The following is a 13,066-nucleotide window of genomic DNA, read 5'->3' as shown; positions in this document are numbered from 1 at the left end:
CGGCGGCCTCGTGTAGATCCCATCGGGATCACGGTGCGGACGCATGCCCCAGACGCCATGACCCGTTTCCCTCCCCTCCTCAAATCAGGAAGGAGAGGCCAGGCGCCGGCCATGAACTCGCTCTGCCATCAAGGTCACCCCACCCCCTCTTAGATCTGCTCTTCCTCCTTTCCCTTTCCTTCCCTAACGTGCGCCATTTTCTTCCTCACGCAGGGTTGCAGGCGATTCGATCAGGTCCGGGTCCATGGCGTCCACGGCCATGGCGGCGCTCACGGTGACGGACGAGCTGGCCCTGCCGCTCCGCGCGGTGGGGGACCTGGCGGCGGCCGCCGGCGTCTCGCAGGAGGAGGTCGTCATCATCACGCAGTGCACCTCGCTCGATAACACCCCCTCCCAAGCCCCCCTGTCTCCCAACCCCAAGCTAATGATGAGGAGGTCAGCTAGTGCCCAGAACCACTAATTCTCATGCCGAATTCAGTCTGTTTGCTTTGTTCGTTAGTTTGTAACTTTGTATGGTCCGAATTTCTACAACTAGTTCAACTCTGTTAATTTTCACCCCTGTTTTATTGTTTATGTACCATGTACAATCTCTTTTCAGAGATGACTGTCCACATATCTAACTTTGTTCTGCCTTTCTAGAAACATGTCTGTTTCCGTGGTGTATCTCTATGGCTGGTTCCCTGTTATTTCTATGCCAAAGTCACTTAATGAATTCTTAAATCAAGGAATTCAAATATTTTTGAATGATGCTTGAGATAGGATGGAAACTGGAGTTAATTGCCAGAGACAGAGCGTCAGAGTTCAGATGTGATTTTCTTAACTGAATTATGTGCTACAGAATATAATTAGCTGATTTAAACTGCTATTTTCCTTCGCCTAATCAAATGCCCTTTGTTTTTGTAGTATGCATACCCAAGTCAAGCTTGTGGTCACGATGAAGGTGCTGATCTGGGTTTCCTATCTTCAGAAGTAGAATGTTTGCTTGCTTGACATGGTTGTAATATATTGCTGGAATGAATGGTTGGTTGTAAAGATATGGCATTGATATGGCATAGATTAGTTGTTGCAGATTAGCCTATCATAACAGCTAGCCATTTGTAGATTAGTTGTATGCATCATGTCAGCTGGTACAAATCTACATATATAGATAAGTCAGTGGTGTGGAGCACTTCACCTTCATTTTATTTAACACATGATGTTGGCAAATCCCTGGATGCATTTGTTGACGTTGTTTTGTTTACTCCCAGCTTAGTGCAGAGCCTAGCCCCAGCAGCAGCGGCTATGCCGGCGAGCAGGGCAGCAGCGTTGCCTCCAGTGCCAGCATAGAGGAGCCTTACCCCGCCCCCGCGCCATGGACTCGTGCGCGGCAAGAAGCACGCCAATGAGGTCAGCCCAGTATGCCCCCTTCTCCTCTTAACCATACACTGCACGCTCTGTGTTCTTGTTTCTTGAGCTATTTCAATCATCTAATCATGGATTATTCTGTTTTTGGACAAGACCAAGAAGGTGGCCATGGCTGGGCTCGTTCACCATTCGTTCAACTTCAGAGCTCATCAGGTCTATTCTTGCCCTGACCAAGCTGTTCAAGTATGTTAGGTTTGCAATAATATTTAGTATTGGTTTGTCTCTTGCAATGCATAGGCACAGCAGGATATACTCCTGTGTGCTACTAAATGTCACGGAGAAGAAACAAAGATGGCAAGTAAAAAGAAACAGCTTATAACTTGAACACTAGCTGAATTTACAGCAAGACTAATTTGTAAAACAAAACCTGGATTAGATCAACAAGTCCTTAGCATATCAAACATGCCACTTTGGAAATGTCAGCCTGTAGCACATAATATGTTATCTTATTGCTGCTGTGTCACTGTATCCTAGTAATTCTGCTGTGTCACTTTATCCCAGTAAAGCAAGATGCTTGTTATACTCATGTTGCTGATGATATTGGTGTTCTGCTACTAGTTGCTGTGTACTCCTAGTGCTGTAGTTCCTGTGTAGTAATACAGAAATATTAATGCTCAAATATGATGATGTGGCCTGCAGCGCACCTGCTTCGACGCTGACCCATCCGTCGTCATCGCCTTCGATGACGACGAGGACACCGCAGGCGCCATCGGCCTCGGTGGCGGCTTCCACCACTACCACATCGTCGTCACCTACCAGGGCGTCAAGGGGTGAATTGATTTGATCGTTAATATGTGACTGGATGTGATGTTTTGCAGGTTGAAGGCGCTAAGGTGTTGGAGATGTGCCTGTACTTGTTGAGTGTTTTATCTGTAGAGGGCTATATTGTGATTGGTGTAATATTGTATGGTTATATTGTGATTGGTGGAATGTAATAAACTTGATTGATACATCGGTGATTTGGTTGTTATTTGTATATATTTAAAATGTGTTCTTTGATTGGTATATCATTGAGTTACAAGTTGTGAAAAATTAAAACCTGATGTCTGGGACCTAGTGAAGAATCTGACAATGTGCATCGAGTTGACTACAATAATATGAAATTTGAATGTAACAAAAAAAAGAAAACCCAAAAATAAAAAATATGTAGAATGTGAAAAGGCTGCACCTCAGAAAGCAAAAAAGGCCGAATTAATGGCCCAAGCCCATGTAGCTAGTGAAAATTAACAAGAAAAAAATACATTAAAAAGGCCGAATTGTTGGGCTAGGCCCATGTAGAAAACTGAATTGGACCGGGCTGAATCTTATGCCACATCAGCTTGCCACGCTGGATGCCTACGTGGCCTAGGGAGGTTGCTAGTGAACAAAACGCCACAGTAGGAATATTTTGGTCGTAAACGTCTACGACCTTCTCACAGAGAAGGTCGCTATAGTCAGTTAACGACCCTCAGCTTTTGACCTTATGTTTTTGGTCACAAAAAGGTCACAAATTGAAAACAATGACCTTTCAGTGACCAATAGTGGTGGTCACAAGTTGACATATTTCTTGTAGTGTCAAGACCTTTTTCTGGCACCGTTGCCGGGGAGTCATAGCGTGGGGTGAATATTCTCGTGTGTGCTTGTTTGCTTTATCACTAAGTCATTTTTATTTGCTATTCTGAGTTGTTATCTATCTTTAGTTATGGATATGGAACGCAAAATACCAAAAAATTTAGCTGTACTTGCTACTCAGGAAGATGGGGTAACTCCTAAAACCCCCGACTCTCATTATGCGAGAGATATTATGTACTACTTTGATAATCCTGAGAAAGCCCCATTCAACTTTATAATAGGAGACACGTTGGATCAACGTGAATACTTTAGGGATTATCGCTCGACACAAAAAGGGAAACTATTATGGGATCAATTTATTATGTTATACTTACAGTTGATTGTTCCTTTTGCTTCGCACGAAATGATATTTTATATGTTATACTTACAGTTGATTGTTCCAAACTAACAGGTTTCCAGTATAAGGATGTTACTGGGAAGGGAATGCTCTTGCTTCTCATCAATAATTTACTCCTGGAGATATCCGTTGAGCTATTGTTTTTGTTAGGGCAAGCAAGTAGAAAGAGTTAATTTATCTGGTGGTCAGCCTGGCAAGGATTTAGGAAAATGTTCCCCAGGGGAAGGGAAAATGTTCCCCCCGTTTGCTGCCATGCACATCACTTGTATTTTTCTAACTGTACAATAGCACTCACTCCTCTACTGTCACATAATAGATTAGCCTTGAATTCATCTAGTTTGGATCAAAACAGAACCATTGATTAATACTAGATGATTGCTACTGTACATTTGGTTACAGATTTCACTGAACTAGTTTGATTCCCTGTTGATCTACATCTTTTACTTACTCAAATGCTTGACTGAATTTGCTACTGCTGTTACCCCAGAGTTGAACGAGATAGGCATTCTATTTGTACTGGTATGATGAACAAGAGCTTCCAGTTAATTACATAATATTGGTGATGTAGTTTTACTTCCTGTGTATGCTTGCTTAGTTGTTCACCGGGCCGCTCTCTTGTATCGTTTGAGTGCGCCAATTAGTTCGGCCAGCCTCTATATTTATTCTGATAGCTTCTGGTTGTTATAGGTTTTGGTTATACATGCACATTTGGGTCTTAATTCCTGCCTATTTTCTCTGAAAAAACTAGGACATGTTTGAGCTGAAAATGACTAAGATAATATAGTAACCAGTAAAAAAATGTTTTCTGAAGCCAAATAAATAAATATGCTTTTGTCTGTGAACTAATAACAATATTGCTGGCATTCTGTGGCAACATTTGTAGATCTTGAGGCATGTGTGTGGCTGGAAGAAACACTCAAGAAATTTGACCTTACACTTGTGATATCACACTCTCAAGACTTCATGAATGGAGTGTGTAGCAACATCATCCACATGCAGAACAGGAAGCTAAAGCTGTGAATATTGCTAGCAATATTACTAATGTTGAAGCTGAAGCTTCAGCTTCAGATTCTCTTGTGCTTTGCTGGCAATATTACTAATGTGTTAAGTTGTCTAAACATGCTTGCTGCTAGCTTTAAAGTTGATCTAAAGAACCATTCATGCATTTACACATTCATGATTTCCTCTCATGTTTGTAATTGTTCTGGTTAACTGTGCTAGTAGATATTTCCTGGGATTTGTAGTTGGTAGATATTGTGTCATGTCCTCTTTGACGAGTAGATATTGTGTCATGTCCTCTTTGACGAGTAGATATTGTGTCATCTCCTCTTAGATGAGTTCATTTATTGAAAAATACTTCACATGTAGGGTAAATATGTCACAGTAAATTTGTAAAATATCTTCTTTATAGTTTTTCCTCGCATGTTCAGTATTGTGTTTGGCATGTTCATAGAGCCACTTGTGGAGTGAGATGAGAATAACAATTATACTTCTGTAATGTTTGATCGTATAGACATATGCAAAAGTTGCTTGTGCATTATCACTAGTTTTGGTCGCTGCTTTACTAATAACTGTGAATGCAATAGTGTGTTTGTGGTCTTATTGTCTTGCAAGTTTACTATTTCCAGAACCATCATCTTATTTTCTTTAACATAGTAGTTTACTATTGACGTTTACTATTGAGGAACAAGAGGAGATATGAAGTTTATATTGACGTTTCATGCAGGTCGGGTTACCCAATGTTGGCAAATCAACTTTCTTTAACATAGTAACAAAGGTGGGATCCCACGCCGGCGACTCCAGGTCAGTGCCCCGACCCCTCCCTCCCTCGTCTCCCCATCTCGTTTTCGTTTCCCATGGTGGATGTTGTTGTTTCGTGTCGGGTTCTGACTCGGTTTGGTTTGCTGTTATTGTTTATGTTGTGGTGGCGCCGGCTCACGGTGAAGAAGAGCAAGGCCGAGAAGGACCCCAACAAGCCAAGCTCCCCCGACTGCCTTCTTCATCTTCAAGTGAGTCCCAGTCTTGGTTCCTAGTTCTATTCATGTTGCTTCTATGGTGTGGAGTCGCGTCCTGACCGAGGATTTGGTGCATGTTTCGTCTTCGCAGGAACAACTTCAGGAAGGAGTACAAGGAGAAGCACCCTGACATCAAGCAAGTCTCCGTGGTAAGCGCCTTGTTCCCGTTCCGCCACCCGTCCGCCTCTGTCTTGTGCTGTTGTTTCGAATTGTTGCTACGATGAGTTTCCTTGTCAATTCCATGTCCAGATCTGGTTTGGGTTGGTTGCTGCAAGTTACATGTCTCCCCTCCCCTCTTTGTTACCGCTCAATTCGGTGCTGGTTTACTTGTTTCTGTCTCAGTTTGCCTACTGTTCAAACTAGTTGGTCAGTTAGATTTCGAATGGCAATAGCAGAAAACTGATTTTTATCAATTATATCTCTGTTACCGCTCAATTCGGTGCCGGTTTTCCAATGACAGTAGCAGCAAACTGATTTTTATCAATTATATCTTATGCGAAGTTTAGGCGTAATGTGTTGCAGTGAAGTATTTTGCATGACTTGCACTTGTGCAATGAATATTCATATTGTGTCTATGTTTTCTTGTATGAATGAGTATCTCATTTTAACTAGCTAGAGAATGAAAAGCATGGTACTAGCTGAATTTGTGTTGTCATTCTAAATAACTGTCCTTTTCTGAAACCCTTCCTAATTTTTTGTTCTTGTTCTATTTTGAAGTGGATGCAGTAGGTGCTCTGCTCTTGCACACGTCAGGCACCGTCTCCGGCGCGGTGGTGCTTTTTGAGTCGACCGGTGTGATGGCGGCTGTGTACGGCGGCGACCACAAGCTCTTCGGTGAGTCGGCTCCATCTTCTAGCCCTAGCTCCCACTTTTCTGCTCCTATAGCATGCTCTGTTGGTTTAGAACACTAGTAGCAGTAGCCTACCACGTATGCGTACTAAACAACACGAGTTCAATCACCTTGTGTACACTAGCAGCTTGCTTACACAATTGTCACTTTTGCTTGTGGTAGCCATTATGTGGCTGAATCATGTCTGTGTCTACTAATCATGAGTTAATAGGATTTGGCTTCTTTGTGATGGTCTGGGACTATTTTACGGTGATGTGGATATACTTTCTGATTTAAAGTTACTAATCTGTGGTCTGATGTCATATTATGGTATAATATTTTTGTTTTGACTCTTTTTCTAGTGCGAGGAAAGATGTGAGTAGACGTGAACGATGCCTACTTGTTTGGCTGCTACAGTGATGCATGCGCTGGTCAAGCAAGCACACATGCATATACGTACATGTTAGGATAATAGCAGATATTCCCTGGAGATGATTTCTGTGTTAATGTATTCCTGCTATATTCGCGTGTAAATGTATTTCTGAGATGATTTTGTTGTGTTATGTAAACCTGAGAGATGTGTTATGTGATGTGATATGATGGATGATTTGAATTCGACATGGAGTTTTCCTGATTTGAATATGAAACAATTTTGTCCAAACATTTCTTTCAAAATCTGAGATCTAATATTGGACAAATAATTGGGCTGGAAAAGGCCACAACCCAACAAGCATTGGACTGTTTAAAAAGCAAAACAAATAAACCTTAGAAAATAAAAAAATAAATATACTGCAAAAAAAGGCCGAGGCCACCCAGTAAGGAAGAACCTAACAAAAAGGCCGAATTGTGGGGTATGGCACATGCTAAAATTGATAGGAACAAATAATAATAAATGGGTTGAATTAATGGGCTCGGCTCATATAGACACCTACTTGGACCGGGCTGAATCTTATCAGTGACCTTTTCAATTGGTCGCAATTTTGCCGTATCAGATTGCCACGTCGGATCCGACGTGTCCTAGGCAGACAACCAGTGACCAAAACAAAAGGTCATGGGTTCAACGACCTTCTATTTTGGTCGTAAACGTCTACGACCTTATCCCGAAGAAGGTCGTTAATTTCAGTTTACGACTGCCATCTTTTGACCTTCTGTTTTTGGTCACAAAAAGGTCGCAAATGAAAAACAATGACCTTTTAGTGACCAATAGTGGTGGTCACAAGTTGACATATTTCCTGTAGTGGTTGTTGCAAGTTTTTACGTGGCTGCTATAGGGTTCTAGCAAGAACATTTCTTACCTACGCCAAAACCACAACGTGATATGCCAATTTATATTTACCCTTCATAAGGATCCTTTTCATCGAATCCGATCCGACTAAAGTGGGAGAGACAGACACCCGCTAGCCACCTTATGCAACTAGTACATGTCAGTCGGTGGAACCTGTCTCACGTAAGCGTACGTGTAAGGTCGGTCCGGGCCGCTTCATCCCACGATGCCGCCGAAACAAGATAAGACTACTAGTGGCAAATAAATTGACAAAATCTACGCCCACAACAAAATTGTGTTCTACTCGTGAATAGAAACTACACATAGACCTAGCTCTGATACCACTGTCGGAGATCGTTACAGAAAATAAAATTTTTCTACGCATCACCAAGATCAATCTATGGAGTCATCTAGCAATGAGAGAGATAGGAGTGCATCTACATACCCTTGTAGATCGCGAGCGAAAGCGTTCAAGAGAACGGTGTTGATAGAGTCGTACTCATCATGATCCTAATCACCGATGACCTAGCGCCAAACGGACGACACCTCCGCATTCAACACACGTACAGAGCGGAGACGTCTCCCGCGCCATGATCTAGCAAGGAGGAGGGAGAGGTTGAGGAAGAGAGCTCTAATAGAAGCACGACGGCGTGGTGGTGATGGAGAGGCAGTACTCCGGCAGGGCTTCGCCAAGCTTCTGCGGAGGAGGAGAGGTGTTGGGAAGGGGAGGGGCTGCGCCATGGAAGTGTGTGTGCAGCCCTTCCCTCGCCGCTCTATTTATAGGGGGAGGAGGAAGGGGGCCGGCCCCCTCTAGATGAGATCTAGAGGGGGGTCGGCCAAGGGGGGGGGGACTTGCCCCACAAGCAAGGGGAGCGCCCCCTTTAGGGTTTCCCCCCCCCCAACCCTAGGCGCATGGGCCCAAGGGGGGATGCGCCCAGCCCTCTAAGGGCTGGTTCCCTTCCCTCTACGGCCCATGAGGCCCTCCGGGAGAGGTGGCCCCTCCAGGTGGACCACCGGAACCCTTCCGGTGGCCCCGGTACAATACCGGTATGCCCCCAAACTTTTCTGGTGATCGTATTACAACTTCCCATATATAAACCTTCACCTCCGGACCATTCCGGAACTCCTCGTGACGTCCGGGATCTCATCCGGGACTCTGAACAACATTCGGTAATCACATACAAGTCTTCCTAATAACCCTAGCGTCACTGAACCTTAAGTGTGTAGACCCTACGGATTCGGGAATCACGCAGAAATGACCGAGACAGCTCTCCGGTCAATAACCAACAACGGGATCTGGATACCCATGTTGGCTCCCACATGTTCCACGATGATCTCATCGGATGAACCATGATGTCGAGGATTCAAGTAATCCCATATACAATTCCCTTTGTCACACAGTATGTTACTTGCCCGAGATTTGATCGTCGGTATCCCAATACCTCGTTCAATCTCGTTTCCGGCAAGTCACTTTACTCATTCCGTAATGCATGATCCCGTGACCAACCACTTGGTCACATTGAGCTCATTATGATGATGCATTACCGAGTGGGTCCAGAGATTCCTCTCCGTCATATGGAGTGACAAATCCTAGTCTCGATTCGTGCCAACCCAACAGACACTTTCGGAGATATATGTAGTGCACCTTTATAGTCACCCAGTTACGTTGTGACGTTTGGTACACCCAAAGCACTCCTACGGTATCCGGGAGTTACACAATCTCATAGTCTAAGAAACTGATACTTGACATTAGAAAAGCTTTAGCAAACAAACTACATGATCTTGTGCTATGCTCAGGATTGGGTCTTGTCCATCACATCATTCTCCTAATGATGTGATCCCGTTATCAATGACATCCAATGTCCATAATCAGGAAATCATGACTATCTGTTGATCAATGAGCTATTCAACTAGAGACTCACTAGTGACATGTTGTGGTCTTTGTATTCACACATGTATCACTGTTTCCGGTTAATACAATTATAGCATGAACAATAGACAAATATCATGAACAAGGAAATATAATAATAAACAGTTATTATTGCCTCTAGGGCATATTGCCAACACAGTGTGCCCAATTTGAAAATTAGCAGCAGCGATCTCTGGAAAAGCACGCTGCTACTAACGCTTCAGTAGTAGCGCGGGTCGGTACAACGCGCTGCTGCTGAATGTAGGTTAATGGACACTGTTGCTCCAACCGCGCTACTGCTAACTCCGTTTCAGTAGCGAGTTTTGGGCGCACGCGCTGCTGATAATTAGCAGTAGCGCCTCTTTTTGAGCCGCGCTGCTGCTAAGATTTTGTGTATAAGGTTTTCCCTAGTAGTGTTAGCCTTCTCAAACTCCTCCCCTTTACCTTCATATGCAATTGTTTTACATTCCGCTTCTATACTCTTAGAATTGCATGTGTAGGTTGATTGCTTGACTTGTGCTAAGTTGCTAAAATCTGCCAAGAACTAAAATTGGGAAAAGGCAAGTTTTTTATTTGGTCAAGTAGTCTAATCACCCCCCCTCTAGACATAGTTTCGATCCTACATCAAGCTTTACAAACTTTGACAATGTTTATACACAAAAGTATTAACATATACAATAATAAATCAATAGCATTAGATTCATTGTCGAATGTACTTCCACATCATATAGATTTGTTATGCTAAATATTTATATATTTTTTATAAATTTGGTCAAACTTTACAAAGTTTGACTTCAGTCAATTGTATTATGCAGAGGAAATAAAAACGGAGGGAGTACTACATAATATGTGCCAAAATTTCATGATTATAAAATTATTTTCTGCATATTCGTATAAAGTGCAATTTTGGTGCAAAGTTGTGCGCAAGTTTTAATAAAATATTTCTTTTCTGGACAACCCATTCATGCTATGTGTAAATTATAATAGAATGCGAAAGATGGATGCGGATTTTTGGGACATGATGGCAAGCGAAGATGTTATCTGGACAACCCATTCATGCTATGAGATTAGAAATTAATATAATGATTGAATTGAATGAATACTTGAACGATACGCCATGTTAATTCGACATATATGACGTACAGAGGTTGGTGTCTAACCATCTTAAATGGAGTTGGATACACGTTCATAAACATGCAAAATACGGTTCTAGCTGTTCTGTTGTGTTAATGTCAGGCCATTTGAAAACATTAGTCGGTTGCGTTTAAACGTTTCTGTGTCGAACAGGTACGCCTTTAATGGCACTTAGCAAGTGTGGGCCTGCCGTTTTTGTGCTGGTTTGTTTTGCCAAGTTCATTTTGCAGGTTTCTAATTGAGGTGTACTGCTCTATCAGTTCATTAGGTATTACCTCATGGATGATGGGATATCTCCCCAAAGATAAATGTAAACTACATGAGTTGTTGTAATAACAAAAGTGACGGGAAGTTTACACGAAGCAACTCTTTGTCTCTGAAATTAGACATGATGGATTAATTAGTGCAGACAACAGTAATATCCCTAGTACAACCTTCTTCAACCCGCCTACTGGGAGAAGACAGAACAAGATGACCATGGCATCAAACTACAACGACAACGGAAGTTTAGCTGTCCATTAATTTTGCTACTATAGCAAAACTTTTCCTACGCTCAAAATATGTGCTCGGGCGAGTTTTTCTTATTGCTTTCCTAGGCTTGTTGGTATCCTAGTACAGGAGCTTGCAATGCCCCTCGCAAAAGACGAGCTTGCAATGTCCACCAGCTGATTCTGAACAGGTAGCACACACAGAGTCGATGAGAGGACCTAATGTGATATGATGGATGAGAGGAGCTAATGAACTGGACTAGAACATGAAGGAGCACATTATAGAAAGCATTGCAGGGAAGACTAGCTGTTGAACAAAGAGTACATGTAAAGGTTTAAGTTGTAAATCAATAGTCCAAAACATGTGATGACACTAAAATACCTCACTTTCCAACTTCAACAACGCTCGATGGAGAGAGAGATGGTGGTGCAGGCTTCAAATGCAGTTAACGTTCCCAACCTGTGCCTAGTAAATGAGGTCTGCTCCTAGTAAATGAGTTGGGTCACGTTTGTCAAGCATGTGGCCCCTTATGCATTGATTGTTTTGTGGAATACAGATCCAATACTGCAAGAAGGAATATTCAGTATACGTGATATATATGCACTGCTTAAGGTATGAATACGATACAAATATGAGAGAAATGGATGGTGAGATAAAGACCTCGCGTGGAGCCATGTTCACCTATGCATTTTCGGCGAAAGATGCACTATATATGCTTATTCATTGCATGTCTCAAAAGTGCAATTTCAGTGCAAATTGTGTGCAAGTTTTGAAAGACTTTTCTTTTTAATTTTCTTTCTTCGTAAAGGGTTTCGTTCTTTCCTAGAAACAGAGTTTGGGCTGGCATGGCGGGCTGCCTAATTAATCGGGCTTGACAGAAAATGACGTTGGGGTCAATCGATTGACCAACAATCAGCCCCTTTATTTTACATTCACAATGAGTAGGATGATTTTTATAATTAAATACTAGATGAGACAACAATCGTATAATGCCAACGACGCAATTCAACGGAAGTCGAAAATACAAATAATTAAAAAATTCCAAGCAAACAATGTTCTCTCAGACAAATGCTCTCTCTCCCTCTCTTCCTGATAGTAGCGACTAGCGCGGTATTCCAAACGCAGCGTTAGAGCAACTCTAGTAGACCCCGCAAAATCCCGACCTGCAAAACGCATTTGCAGTTCGACGTAAACTCGTTTGCGGGTCGAGAACGAGCGCGGCAGAGATGAAACTACATAATTTTAAAAGACAGATTTGCGGGAGAAAGTGCACCATAGTAGTTCATGATCACATACTACATATATTATTTCATCACATAATCGAACACTACAAACATTAGTTCATACTACACACTACATTAGTACTACTACTAGAGGTGGTGGGGATCTCACGGCGGCGAGCTCGTGGCCATGGACGACGTAGTGGAGGAGCTCAATCCTCCTCGCTGGAGCTGCCGAGGTCGATGTACTTCTCCCTCAGCTCCTCGTGGATGCGCCGCCGCTCGTCGTCCTTCTCCTTGGCGGCGAGGTTGGCCGTGACCGCCTGCTTGAAGACGAGGTCTTCGAGCTCCTCGTGGTGGCGCTGTCGCAACGCCTCCTCGCACAAGCTCCGCTTGGCAATGGCGTCCGCGACTGCATCAACATCGGCGACGGAGTCCTCCGGCCCGTTGACTCCGCTGCTGCCGAGCTCCTCGGGCTCCAGCTTCACGGTGACCTCCGCCGGCTCCTCCGGCTCCTCCGACCACTCCCTTTTCATGGGGAGAAGGCCCGTGCCGGAAGAAGAGGAGCTCCCGGTGTATGAAGAAGATCTCGCCGCCGAGGACGGGCCCGTGGGCAAGGACGGCGTACGGCGTGCCGACGGTCGTACTCGTCGGTCTCCCGAACGCGGAAGCTCGGCGGCGGCGAGGGGCCGCGGTTGGTCCACTTTCTCGCCCCGCGCTTCCTCGCCCCGTCCGACTGGACGTGCCGCTCGCGCTCGGGGTCACTGCCGCCGCCGGATCTGCTCTGGAGCCGCGTCCGGAGCTCCACATGCAGCCCCACATGGCGGATGGAGGCGGACGGGGCTCGCCGACGG

The 13,066-nt window shown here is 43.8% G+C and overlaps 1 pseudogene; it reads left to right on the top strand.

The window, feature by feature from the left end:
• The first annotated feature begins 244 nt into the window (after positions 1-244).
• LOC119361388 lies at positions 245-6,575 on the top strand (annotated as a pseudogene).
• The last annotated feature ends 6,491 nt before the right edge of the window (positions 6,576-13,066 follow it).

The sequence above is a fragment of the Triticum dicoccoides genome, chromosome 2B, assembly GCF_002162155.2.
Source record: "Triticum dicoccoides isolate Atlit2015 ecotype Zavitan chromosome 2B, WEW_v2.0, whole genome shotgun sequence".
NCBI classification, from domain to species: Eukaryota; Viridiplantae; Streptophyta; class Magnoliopsida; order Poales; family Poaceae; genus Triticum; species Triticum dicoccoides.
The sequence above is the reverse complement of the archived record's forward strand: the minus strand, read 5'-3'. Positions and strand labels throughout refer to the sequence as shown.